At 41.6% G+C, this 12,476-nt stretch overlaps 1 protein-coding gene across 1 annotated transcript in view; it reads right to left on the bottom strand.

The window, feature by feature from the left end:
* Positions 1-12,476, bottom strand: part of LOC142099962 (scm-like with four MBT domains protein 1) — a 53,803-nt gene that overhangs the window by 33,336 nt on the left and 7,991 nt on the right. The window lies entirely within an intron of this gene.

The raw sequence follows: 12,476 nt of genomic DNA, 5'->3' as shown, positions 1-12,476 counted from the left end.
AGTGAATATTTTTGTTACAATTGTGATAAATAAAAGCACCATCCGCTGCTTAACTCTTATTACCCCAGCTCTCCCATTTCAGTCTTGTGATGTTGGGACAAGGTCTTGCATGCTTTGGCTATGAAAAGGTTAATTACAAAAAGAAAACGAACTATGGCAGAACCGTATTTACAGGTTATATTATATAGGACTCTGAACAAACACACCTTATATGTATGTGTTTGCACCTTGTATGCTTATGCAGTATGCATTGTGATTTGTACTTGGAAAGTACATGGAAAAAAAAAAAAAAAGTCTGACCTCTGAATGTGAGATCTTCCCTCCCCATTCTGACTAGATTGGAGCTTCTAGAATTATGGGGAATTTCTAGTAAAGTCAGCAATTTGTGTTCCCAGTAAGCTGCACGGGTTTGTGAGGAAGTAGTTAAATAAAATCTTTCAGTTAATTCACAAAGGAGTTTCACTTTCATTTCAACACAGGCTTGTTGCCCTCACGTCCTAACAAACTCACACACAGATAAGTGTTTTCTAGTCCTGCCCTATGTCTAGTAAGCAAATGTAAAGTATGACAGCAATATACAGTTATGTCAGGACATAGAAAAGGCCTACATTCTGTAATACTGTCCCATGTAAAGAATGACTCCATCCCTGTGGATTCTTCATAGAAACCATACAATTGTTTTGCTCTGTAGTTCTTACAGTTAAATAGGGATTAAAAAGTGTAAGTTACCTACACACTGTGAAAGCAGCCACTGTGTGGGCTGAGCCGACAGTCAACTTATTATTTCATTAGGTGGTACACTCTTGTGAATATTTATTTAGCCCACAAAATGTCTTACACTACTATGTGAAAGCGATGTGTGTAATTTAATAAGACATCAATATATATATAGATACAAAAAATAAAATAAAAAAAGATCACAGCATGATATAAAATGCTACCACTGCATTCCATTTGAAAGTCACAAAATTATAACGTAGTGTAAATACATAATGTATAACATGTATTATATTTCAATTGCGAAGAGACGAGAAGCTTAGTGAGACAAAGTAGCATGTCCAAAGTCACATGTAGCCAACTGAATAAAACCAGAATCTCCCAATACTGGAAAATCACTATCTTCCAAGCACTAAAAAGCTCGATTACACATATGCACTGGGGAAAGAAGAAGGGAAAAAAAAAAAAAAAAAAAATAATTATAAAATGCTTTAGCACTGCATTGCTAATGTTTTTTTCTATATTCTTAAAAACTGTTGTACTTTTAAAAATAAGCAATTTATTGCACTTGTAGAGCAGGTTAATGTATGATATTCAGCATGACAATTTTTTTAATATCTTAAATGTGCAGTTAAACTTTAAAATACGATGGTGGGCACGAGCCCATAAGAAACATTCATCCTACTTTTAAAAAGCGATTTTTAGGTGTCCGTATGTAACTGAAAAGTGCACTAACAGCAGATATTTGTGAACGAACACTACATCCAGAGCTAGGAATCAAAGCATGAAAAAAAAAAGAAAAAAAGGAGTACATTAATGTGAAAAAATTTTCATGGTCTATAATAAAAGTGTAAAACGCATTATTTGTATACTAGGTTTTGAATATGAAAAGCACTAGAAAAAATATATTTCAAATATTATATTATTGATGTACACATTGACAAGTTGATAAATTTCACAACATGTTTTAGTCTTACAGTGGCTATTCAACCACTGGTTCTACCAAATTAGCCTTCTTGTTTTATATGGTTAACAGACAACTTGCATGTCAACGTCATGTCTTACCCAGCATTCTGCAGCCACTTCTTAAAGTGCCAATTTTGTCTTAAAGGTACACAAACATTCTAAGCTCTCACAGCCACTGGCTTTTATTGCATGCGTTTTATTAGCATATTTAACACTGGTAACCGGGACTGTAACTAGAAACCATTGTTTATAGTGTTACTAAACCAGTGACAGCCCGCATGTGGCCCTCCAGGCCCTCAGTGCCTTCCTGCTTTATTGTCAGATTTGTCTATTATAGCTTATAACCCTTGTTAAAAATGCCAGCTGATAGCCGTCTCTGATTAAAAGTATTGTTTTCACTTATTACTGAGATTTATGGGTAAGGTGCGGCCCCCTTGAAGGTTAGCAGGCTGACCTATGCTGCCCCCAGGTGTTTCAGGTTGCCCATGAGTACTATACCCACTGTCATTCTTACTTGCTTTGAGGTAGCATTCTGTTTTCAGAATGCTTGTTCTACTCAAACTAGAACATACTTGCCAACTCTCCCTGAATGTCAGGGAGACTCCCTGAAATAGGGGTGATCTCCCTCACTCCCTGATGCTGAGCCAGTACAAGATGTGGTTGGCTTCGCCATCTGTGGCATGATGACACAGTTCAGAAATTGTGTCCTATGTCCATGTATTGATGCCTATGGAGGTAGCCATTTTCATGGAGACCAAGATTGAATCAAAGACTGACAGGTAAGACAACATGACTTTAGTAATGTAAAAGACACTTCAGTCTCTAGAGATTCATTAGCTGCTTTTACTTTAACGCATAGTTGCCTACTACTCTCCCGGAATGTCCGGGAGACTCCCGCATTTCTGGGAGACCCTCCGGGCTCCCGGGAGAGAAGGGCAACCTTCCTGTTCTCGCCCCCGCAATAGATAAGTGGTGGTGGTGAGGGGCTTAATGACGCAAATATCGCATCATCTTAGCCCCGCCCCTGCTGTAATTGGCCAAAATGACGCAATTCATCAAGCCCCGCCCCCGCATGCCCAGTACCCTCGGGACCTCCCTGAAGCAAACGAGGAAAAGTTGGCAAGTATGAAGTATAAGCACATTGGGGAAGTCTACAGTGACCTCCAAATGTGAATAATAACTCTTGCTAAAAAAAAAAACCACTAAAAACAACAACATTGGGCAAGCGACCTAAAACTGCTGAAGCATAGATTCCATTCTGAGAAATGACTGAATATAATTTTCAATTCTAATAGTCTCTAAAGATGCACGCACTCACAATGGTATTAGCTTGTTATGAAATCTTATTTGATGAGATTATACAAATACTACTGTGTGTGACATGCAAAGAGAGAAAAATAATGCAATATCACTTAAAACTTTTCAAATATGGTTTTCAAGTACCTAGTGATGAAACCATCACTAGATATCTATTTTCTACGCATACTTAAAATCAAAAGTATTCCAAAATTTTCAAAATGATTTTACTGAAACTTATACATAACATTTTCCTTGCTTTGTGCAAAGAAACCATGGAATGATTAGTGGTCCATTTATCATTGGTGGTCAGTTAACAGCAGGGAGAATCATCTTGTATCTCTGCATATCGCAGCGATAGCAAGTGTGCTGCTGTTTGTATTAACCATGCCAGGGCTCAAAGCCCATAATATACAGTGGAACCACATAACTAGCTGGGGTATGAATACTTATTTGGATCAAACACATCTCATCACTTACAGTCCAAAGCTCCAAGTAAGCAATAAAGAACAACGTGACCCAGCTCCCATTCACCTAAAATAGGTCAACTAAACCCAAAAATGCAAATGGTCATATGAAACATGAAAAATAAAATGCTCTATTTATTCTTATACCTCTTCAAGTAGTTTCTAGACAAACTGGCTCTGAGGGCAATATCATCTGCCCACTGGCAACTACAGCAGAGATTGCGGAGCCACACAAAACACTGTCAACGGGACATGGTCATACAAAATCGTGGGTGCAGCTGTGCAAATAGCAGCAAGCATAACCAGCTTGAAAGGCAAACGGACGCTATACAGACCTATTCTATGAATAAATACTGCTGTATCCAGGCTCTGCACACCTGAGGTCACATTTAACATAATAACCAACATATAATAAAATACAGCTACAAATGCTGCACAGACTAGAGCACTATTAAACAGCATAAAACAAAGGCTAACAATGATCCAAAACACAATATAGCCCCAATGCCTGGATTATAATATATGTCCCAATAATCCACATTTCACGACCCCCAGAGGCCAGGATTACTCCCTCCATAGCACCCATGGGGGGAAATTTATCAATCTACAGGTTTGAAAAAGTGGATATGTTGCCTATAGCAACCAAATTCGAGCTATCATTTTGTAAATACTAAATAACTAGAATCTGATTGGTTGCCGTCACTTTTTCAAACCCGCAGCTTGATAAGTTTACCCCATGGTGCCGAGACTTTTTACCAATAGGCACTGAGCTCTCTGGATACAGCAGCAGGTTATACAATATGATTCATCATGCGTTGGCAGCTTCTCCTGGAGCAGGCTCTCAGGAAGATATTGTCTGCTTAACCAATAAGATTACAGCCTTGTATATCTGCTATACAACAGGGTAGTAATCGGGGCCGGATTAAGGGACTGGAGGCCCCTGGGCTAAGGGGGCCTCCATTCATCCGTGAGGCCTCCCCTGTGAAGCCCCCCCGTGTGAGCCCACCCCCAAGCGCTTACCTCTATGTTCTCCTGTCACTGTAGTCCTTGCGCGGCGTGCTGTAAGCTCCTTACTGAGATCTCCTTAGTAAGGAGAATACTGAGTGCCGCGCAAGGACTACAGAGACAGGCTCAGCAGTATTGATCGGGCCAGCAGTGCCACCGCCCCCATCAATAATGCCACTGAGCACTTTCAAGGGCCCCCTGGTTGCCAGAGGCCCCTGGGCTGTAGCCTAGATAGACCTCGGGTTAATCCGGCCCTGGTAATATGGGTAGCACAGTGGCCTAGTGGTTAGCACTTCTGCCTCACAGCACTGGGGTCATGAGTTCGATTCCCAACCATGGCCTTATCTGTGTGGAGTTTGTATGTTCTCCCTGTGTTTGCGTGGGTTTCCTCCGGGTGCTCCGGTTTCCTCCCACACTCCAAAAACATACTGACAGGTTAATTGGCTGCTATCAAAATTGACCCTAGTCTCTCCCTTGCTGTCTGTCTGTGTCTGTGTGAGTGTGTGTCTATATTAGGGAATTTAGACTGTAAGCTCCAATGGGGCAGGGACTGATGTGAGCGAGTTCTCTGTACAGCACTGCGGAATTAGTGGCGCTATATAAATAAATGGTGATGATGATGATGTAGCAATATCTAGCAAACGCTGTGCCCTCAGCGGTGTTGGTGTCATAGCTAATATTTATAACATAGTTCAACACTAATTTTATTGGCAATCATAAGAGTGGTTTTGGGGTAACTTTTTGGTGCCGATTTCGACATTGGTTTTGCTAGATTGGGTCTAATTTTTTAGTTAATTGGTACCCCCATTGAAAAGCATAAAAATGCAAATAATGTAATGGTCATGCAGAGCATATTTACAAGTCGCACTGAAATTCTCAAATCATACAAAAGTAAACACATGAAATACATAAAAGGAGTTTTATTCGATATAACAGATAAACATAGTAAGAGGATTCGGATAATTAATGCATAGTAAAACGCTGTTGGTACGATTTTCTTTTATGTAGGTTATCAGGACAATCACGTTTGAGGCTCCAGCAATAGTCAGCCATCATGTGTCAGTCCCATCTGCCTTGATACCTTTCCTCCATCACCTTTAAATCTTGATGAAACCTCCCCTTGTTCCTCACTAAAATCACCTAGATTATCCGGAAATCTGTAAGTGGCTATGGAGAAAGTCTACCTTTAGCTCATATTAGTAACCAATAGTTTGTGAGCATGTTTTGCACCAGCTCTTCATAATTGTCTGATTGAGATATAACTGCACCAGGCAGAAGCTTCAACCAGTCATAACTTTTGTGAAATTAGAATCCTTGATAAGTTTACAAAAATTTGAGACCCAAAGATTCCAGCTTTTAGTTTTTCCATACATAGTGCAGGGACTGCTCTACAAATGTATTTTAAGCAATCACCATCTTTGTCCAAGGCCTTAACAAATTGTTTCATTAATTCCAACGTCATATGGAGTGGAGGGAGAATTATTATTTTTCCCTCGTCAACCAATAGCTTGTTAATGGTGTTCGCTGCACCTACAGACATGTTTTCTCTTAAAGGCCATGTCACTTTTCCCCATACTTACCAACTATTTTAAGTTGGTGTCCGGGAGACTCTGTAGCAGGTGGGCGTGCGGGGGCGGGGCGCCGAAATCGCGTCATTTTGGCCCCGCGACGTAATGACGCAAATCGCATCATTTGACAGCGAGGAGCGGGGCTAAACGCCGCGATTCACCGGGAATCGCGGCGTTTGGGATCTAATTCTGCCCACTTCACTAGGAAGTGGGGCACTTCCTAGTGAAGTGGGCAGAATTCGGGAGATTGCCACACTCGCCCGGGAGTACGGGAGACTCTCGCAAAATGCGGGAGTCTCCCGGACATTCCGGGAGAGTTGGCAAGTATGCTTTTCCCCCCCAATGATCTTGCATCGCCCTACTATCCCACAAGCAGATGAAACAAGGGTACTTTGCATATTTTTCTCATAACTGTCATAAGTGCTGGTTGGGTGACCAATTATACACGGAGGGGGTGTCTCACCTTCTAGAATGTTCTGGCAGATTCTCATATGCACCTGTTATGGCTATGTTCCCTATTAATTGAAGATATCCATCGTCACAAGAACAGGAGCCAAATTATACGATTTATGTCCAGTCTTCTCCTGTGAGGTATGAATGTAGTCGCAGCGTGCATGACTAAGAGTGGCGCTACATCCTTGTAGGAATCACTTCTAACAAAATTAGATTTACAGTAATGTTTCAAATGTGATGGAGGGTGATTTGCACTGTATAAGCACTAAAATCATGCACAGAGAAGCTAATTTTTAGGACTGAATCACAACAGGAAATATTGGGATTGTGAGGACAAAGGGGTTGGAACGGAAGCTCACTAGATACCCGGCTTTCTAGGTTCACAGGTCACACATGTAAGAAGTCAGGAAAGAGATAATAATCCCTTTAATTAAACAAAGTGCACACCATCAGTGTTTCCCCACCAAAATTAACAAGTGTCAGACAATCACAAGTGCAAGTAAATTCCCCAACAAAGTTCCCACCAGGTTACCTTCCCAGCACAGATTCCTAGCAGGCAAAATGTCCTGGCAATAAAAGTCCACAGAAGATTGTTCCACTTGGACTAAGTAGGTAGGTCTATGTACCTTGAGGATCCTGGTCGATCTGCCAACTCTCCACCAGCTTGGTGGAACGCTGGGTATTAATCTTCCTGCCGATGCAGGCTCACCAATTTCCCAGAATGTACGATGGAGTGGTGACAGAATCAGTCCTAGAGGTGCACTGCCCACTCTGTCTGAAGAAGCTCCGGCTGTAGCAATACTTTCTGGCCCTGGGAGAATATGGTTACTCTCAATCCATACCTGCCTACTCTCCCGGAATTCCCGGGAGGCTCCCAAATTTCGGTGAGTCCTCATGGACTCCCGGAAGAGTAGGCAAAACTCCCGAAATTTGCTGAAATTCACAGCAGTGAATAGAGGAGGCGTGGCTTAAACTCATCATTAAGCTCCACCCCCGCCATTCAATGCTGTGAATTTTGGCTTTTTACGCCCTCCCCCTAGCCCATGTCACATGTCCCCGGATCTCCCGGGGGAGAAATCTTAAAAGTGGGCATGTATGTCTTAATCAGTGCAAGTCCTTGCACTCTCAAGATTCTCAAACAACAACCCCCTCTCCTCCCAGGTCACCCCTTTTTGTCCCTTCTCAAAAAGCATCCGATCCTGGCCCCCTCCCTGGGTCAACCCCCCACCTGCTCCTTGTGATTGGCATTGTGAAGAGTTTGGGTGGTAACAGGGGTTGAGGTAGGGTGAAGCATGACATCAGTGGTCTCCCACCTGCTGTGCCCATGCCATCCAGTCTGGGTCGAAGAGGTTCTGGAGCAATAGTTAGCAAACAGGCAGAGTCCACCTCCTTTTTTAACCCCCTCCACTCTGACGGCATAGAGTCCACAGCTGTTTCACACTTATTATGAGCTGCCTCCCTCTACTACCACAGCAGTATCAGATTTGGAGACTGGGTGGCATTTAATAACATAGTGGGCTGCGGTTGTTCAATTGGCCCACTGATGACAGACCGGGCTGGCATGATATGACCAAAGTAATGCCTGGCACTGTCACAGGGATGTACAATATTAGGATCTAGCTCTGCCCCTTTGTCATATGATCTCTTACATTCGTGTGCTGCTGGGTGACTGATTTACATCACTGGCTGCACTATACCCATGATAATTAAACAGGGCACCCCACATGCCAGCTCTAGCAGGTACATCCTCTTGGCCCGGTACCACATGTGCCTGGAGACTGCAGCAATAATCAGTGGCCTCATAATTTAGTGGCAACTGAATTAAAATTTTCAGCACAGCTCAGAGGGAGAACATTTGAAGTAATCCTTAGACATCAGAAAAATAAAAAAATAAAAAAATATGTCAATGCCATCCTGACAACTGTCAGGATGGCCTCCCTTTGTTTATGGTAAAATAAAAGCCCTCTAGCCAATTAAAACTCCAGTTTCCACTGGTAATAGGGCTCCTTTTGCCCTTTGATAAATCGGCCCCTATGTTTGTTCTCTTCCTGCCTGCCTGCAGCCCAAAGAGCCCTTTTTCCACATGTGTATTTTCTAAATATGTGCGATGTAAACCGCGCACATTTGTGATGATGGGTAAACATTTATATGGTAGGTTTTATGCATCTGTATGTGCAATGTAAAATTGCAGGGTTTCTCCCCCCCGCCAAAACACAACCTCTTAAGAGTAGGACTCGAGCACTTACCATTCCAGATTTTAAAAAAAATATGCACAGCTAAAAGAATAGTTAAAACAAACACACACACATACCTGCTTTTTGCCTGTAAACCATGCACACTCCCGCATCCCGCAATTCCCTGGCAAAAATAACGCAGTTTACGGTGAATTGCATAATTTTGGTCCCACCCACTGCCTGAAAGTAGGCAAGTATGACTTATAATGGGTAGCTTTTTGCAGCTTTGCAGGAAATTGCTTCTGTAGGATGTGCTTCGACCAAGGTAATAAAAAGCTTCAAACCCACAAAGTGACAAATGTAATAAAGACATCCTGATTTTCACTAAAAGTTGTTCACCAATATATAAATGAAGATAAAGGGAGCAGCATTTCAGGAGAAAATAAAATATAGTATTAATGAATAGGATGGTCATAAAGTGAAAGTAGGCTGGACTTTGTAGTGATGTTTTTCATGTTTCCATCATGTGGATTTTTAAGTGGATCTGGAAACCCACAAATGTAGGTGCATCCTTTTTTTAAAACAGGGAAATGTGTTGAATGGGCAATTATGGTTTGTAAATGAACCTTAAGGATGTTTTGGAGAGTGCCCTATTACCTGACAAACCACTCCATTGTATTAGGCTGGGTACACACTACAGTGTTTTCAGCTGAGATTTGGGTCAAATGATAAACGACTGTCCGGCCGGACATTGCATTAGAGTGTACACTCCAGCGATGAACGAGGATCGTTCCAAAGCACAGATCATCGTTTCATTTGATTGTTCAGCAGAACTATATATCTCAGAATCACGCAGTAGTGCCTTGCATGTGTTGTATAATGAAAATAAATAACATTGCTTTTGTGCAATTTCTTTATGGGTGATTGTGTTGGATAAAAGTACATTACATTCAGTACCGATTTAAAATAACAAATTTGTGAATCTAAACTCTCACTGTGTTTTGAGATTGTTGTGTTTCCAAGGAACACAATAGGTGTGATTCACACTCGGACACAACTTGCACACAAGTTACATTTTATAAAAGAGCACGGTAGTTTCTGACCATATTCAAATCCAAATATATCAAGGTACCTCCAGATTCAAGTAGAAACATAAGTACATTGTGCCTAAACATTACTTGCGTACGTAGATACACCATACTTGCCAACTTTGGCAAGCTGGCATCTGGTAGATCGGGGGGAGGTGGGCATGTGGGGCTCAAGAATTGCGTAATTAACCCCGCCTCCTCAACCACACCGGTTTAGCCAATTACAGCAGGGGGCGGGGCCACAATGATTGCGTGAATCACATAAGCCCCGCCCCCTGCCATGAAGTTGTTTCTGCCAGGAACCAAGAGGTTTGCCTGATCTCCGGACTCCCAGAAATTCTCCTGGACATTCTATGAGGCAACTATGAGATACACACAAGCTTCTGTTCACTAAAAAAAGTCATGTCAGAACACACAAAAACAAAGTAAATTATAACAGTATAATTAATAAAAACATGATTTTTTTATATTAAATACACAAAGGTGCCTTTACTGCATATACAATGCAATGCATACAGACATGAATTGCATGCAATTGCGTTTATTGGCGTAGATCCGTTTCCGAGCATCGCAGACCTATTCCATGCAAGATACTGCATGGACTCACGTTTGGAAATGAATCAGGCCCAATTTATGTACTATAAGTAGCTAGGAGATAATATGTAATGTTGCATTTGGTATGTGTGCACCTGCTGCATGGGTGCATGAAAGGGAAGCAGACGGTCATCACTCTGATAAGGAGTAAGATTCGCAGGTACTTGTTGGGAGGGGGAATCAGGGAGGTCAAATAGAATGACTTTACATGGATGGATGGGCTCACTGCCGTCTCACTGAAGTGCATAACAATTAAAAAAAAACACACAAAAAAACACAACACCCATTCAAGAGAAAGCTGTGGAATTGGCAGTACTCTGTTTAATGTCCGTAAGAGTAATCGATGAAAGTGTAGTGCAGATGCTGTTCTGTGATGTCACACGCCTACTTTGGTGAACATGGAAACGTACTTAGTGGTGATGGTGGTGTGGGGATACAATAGACCGTGTTACTTTAATGCAGCCTGCACATTATTACCGTTAGTACGGTACTTTAAACGCAGATTCTTGGTTGCAAGCAGAAACCCGCGTTTAAATTACCGTACTAACTAGTAATGCAGTCAATTGAATTCCCCTCTTAGAGTACAAATTAGGCACATGCGTGCCTACATTTGCATCAATATACAAAATCAATATATCGTTTAGCAGGACATATTTATTTAAATTAGCTAAAGGGATGCAGAGGGCACATTTAAAAGGGGAGCATTCTGCTTTATGTAAGGTTCACACAGACCTATTTTCCCTGCAAAAGGACTTGTTTTTTACACCGATATGGTGAAGATCAGGGGGTAAATGTATGAACGTGCGGGTTCTTCAACACCCGCGTGTTCGGCGATTAAATTTCAAGCGGCGCTGCATTGTAAAGGGAAACTTCCCTTTACAATGCAGCACCGCTTGAAATTTAATCGTCGAATACACTGAGCACGCGGGTGTTGAAGAACCTGCATGTTCATACATTTACCCCAAGATCTCAATCAATCAATTAGTGGGACAAATTTTATCAGGTTCCAGTTATACTTTTGGAAAAAATTGTATTTAAAGGAAAAGCCCCCCCCCCAAATGGCACTGTAGGGGCTGCTTGGGTGCATCTAAAATGTTTCCCTACAAACCTAAATGGAACATTTTCAGGCAAAAACAGAAGAAGCTGGGCAAGAGCAAAACTTGCCTGTTTGCCTTTGGCAAAATGAACGTGTCAGTCATTGACGAAGTGTCTACAAACAGCCTTTTCACACATCACAGCCAGAAAGAGTGGTACTGTAGTGTACGCTGAAACTTGTAAGACCCGTGTATTTTATCAGTGTAGAGGTCTATATGGTAACCTTACGGTCAGTAGATCTCAGCCTTCACTTTTAGCTACATATTTTGATAGACTATACTGGCTGGAAAGAGCCAAGTATGTGGTATCCCATAGACCGAGATAAATGGCCAATACACTCATTTAGTTGTCCCCAGACAGAGTGGCAGCGTTTGTACGGTCACTGGTCAATCGCACGTGTGGAGTCACATGGTAACCAGCCAGACATCCTGACCATCGAACAGTCAGATTTACCTAATTTGACCACATACACGTGTCAGATTGGATCTAAAGTATATCTGGCCACATTAGTTCTAACTACACAAATGCAATTTGGTCTGCCAGGTGGTTTTTGGCACAAAAATGATTGTTATAACATCTAACAAACCTGATTGCAATCAAAACTTTTTTTGTCAATAGAAATAAATCTGATCAACCAAAATATATTAGAATTTATGTTCGGTCATCGGTAGATCGTCCTTTAATGCTAATCCAGCCAGACCACATCAACACAATTTGGCCAAATACATATGTAGCCAAAATTCCCATAGACTTGATGTTCAGAAGTGGGTCCACCAACCGGATCCACCTTTCTGTGGCCAGCTGTATTTGTAAGCCACAGACCTGCTAGAATTTAGAACCTGTGATTTTTATTGTGAATGCGACGAATGGTATTAACATTGGGTAACTGAAAATTTTGAAATGCAGAAGGACTTGACTTTGTATTTAAACAACTACAAAGATGCCAATAGTCCCCAATTTCCTTGGACAGCCCAAGGTTTAGAGATTTACTTCACTTTCTTGTTTAAGTCTGCTCAACTAAATAGGACTACATCATTTGGTGTTCCTGTTTTG

This window comes from Mixophyes fleayi, chromosome 8, assembly GCF_038048845.1.
Source record: "Mixophyes fleayi isolate aMixFle1 chromosome 8, aMixFle1.hap1, whole genome shotgun sequence".
Lineage (NCBI taxonomy): Eukaryota > Metazoa > Chordata > Amphibia > Anura > Limnodynastidae > Mixophyes > Mixophyes fleayi.
This window is presented reverse-complemented; position numbering and strand designations above follow the sequence as displayed.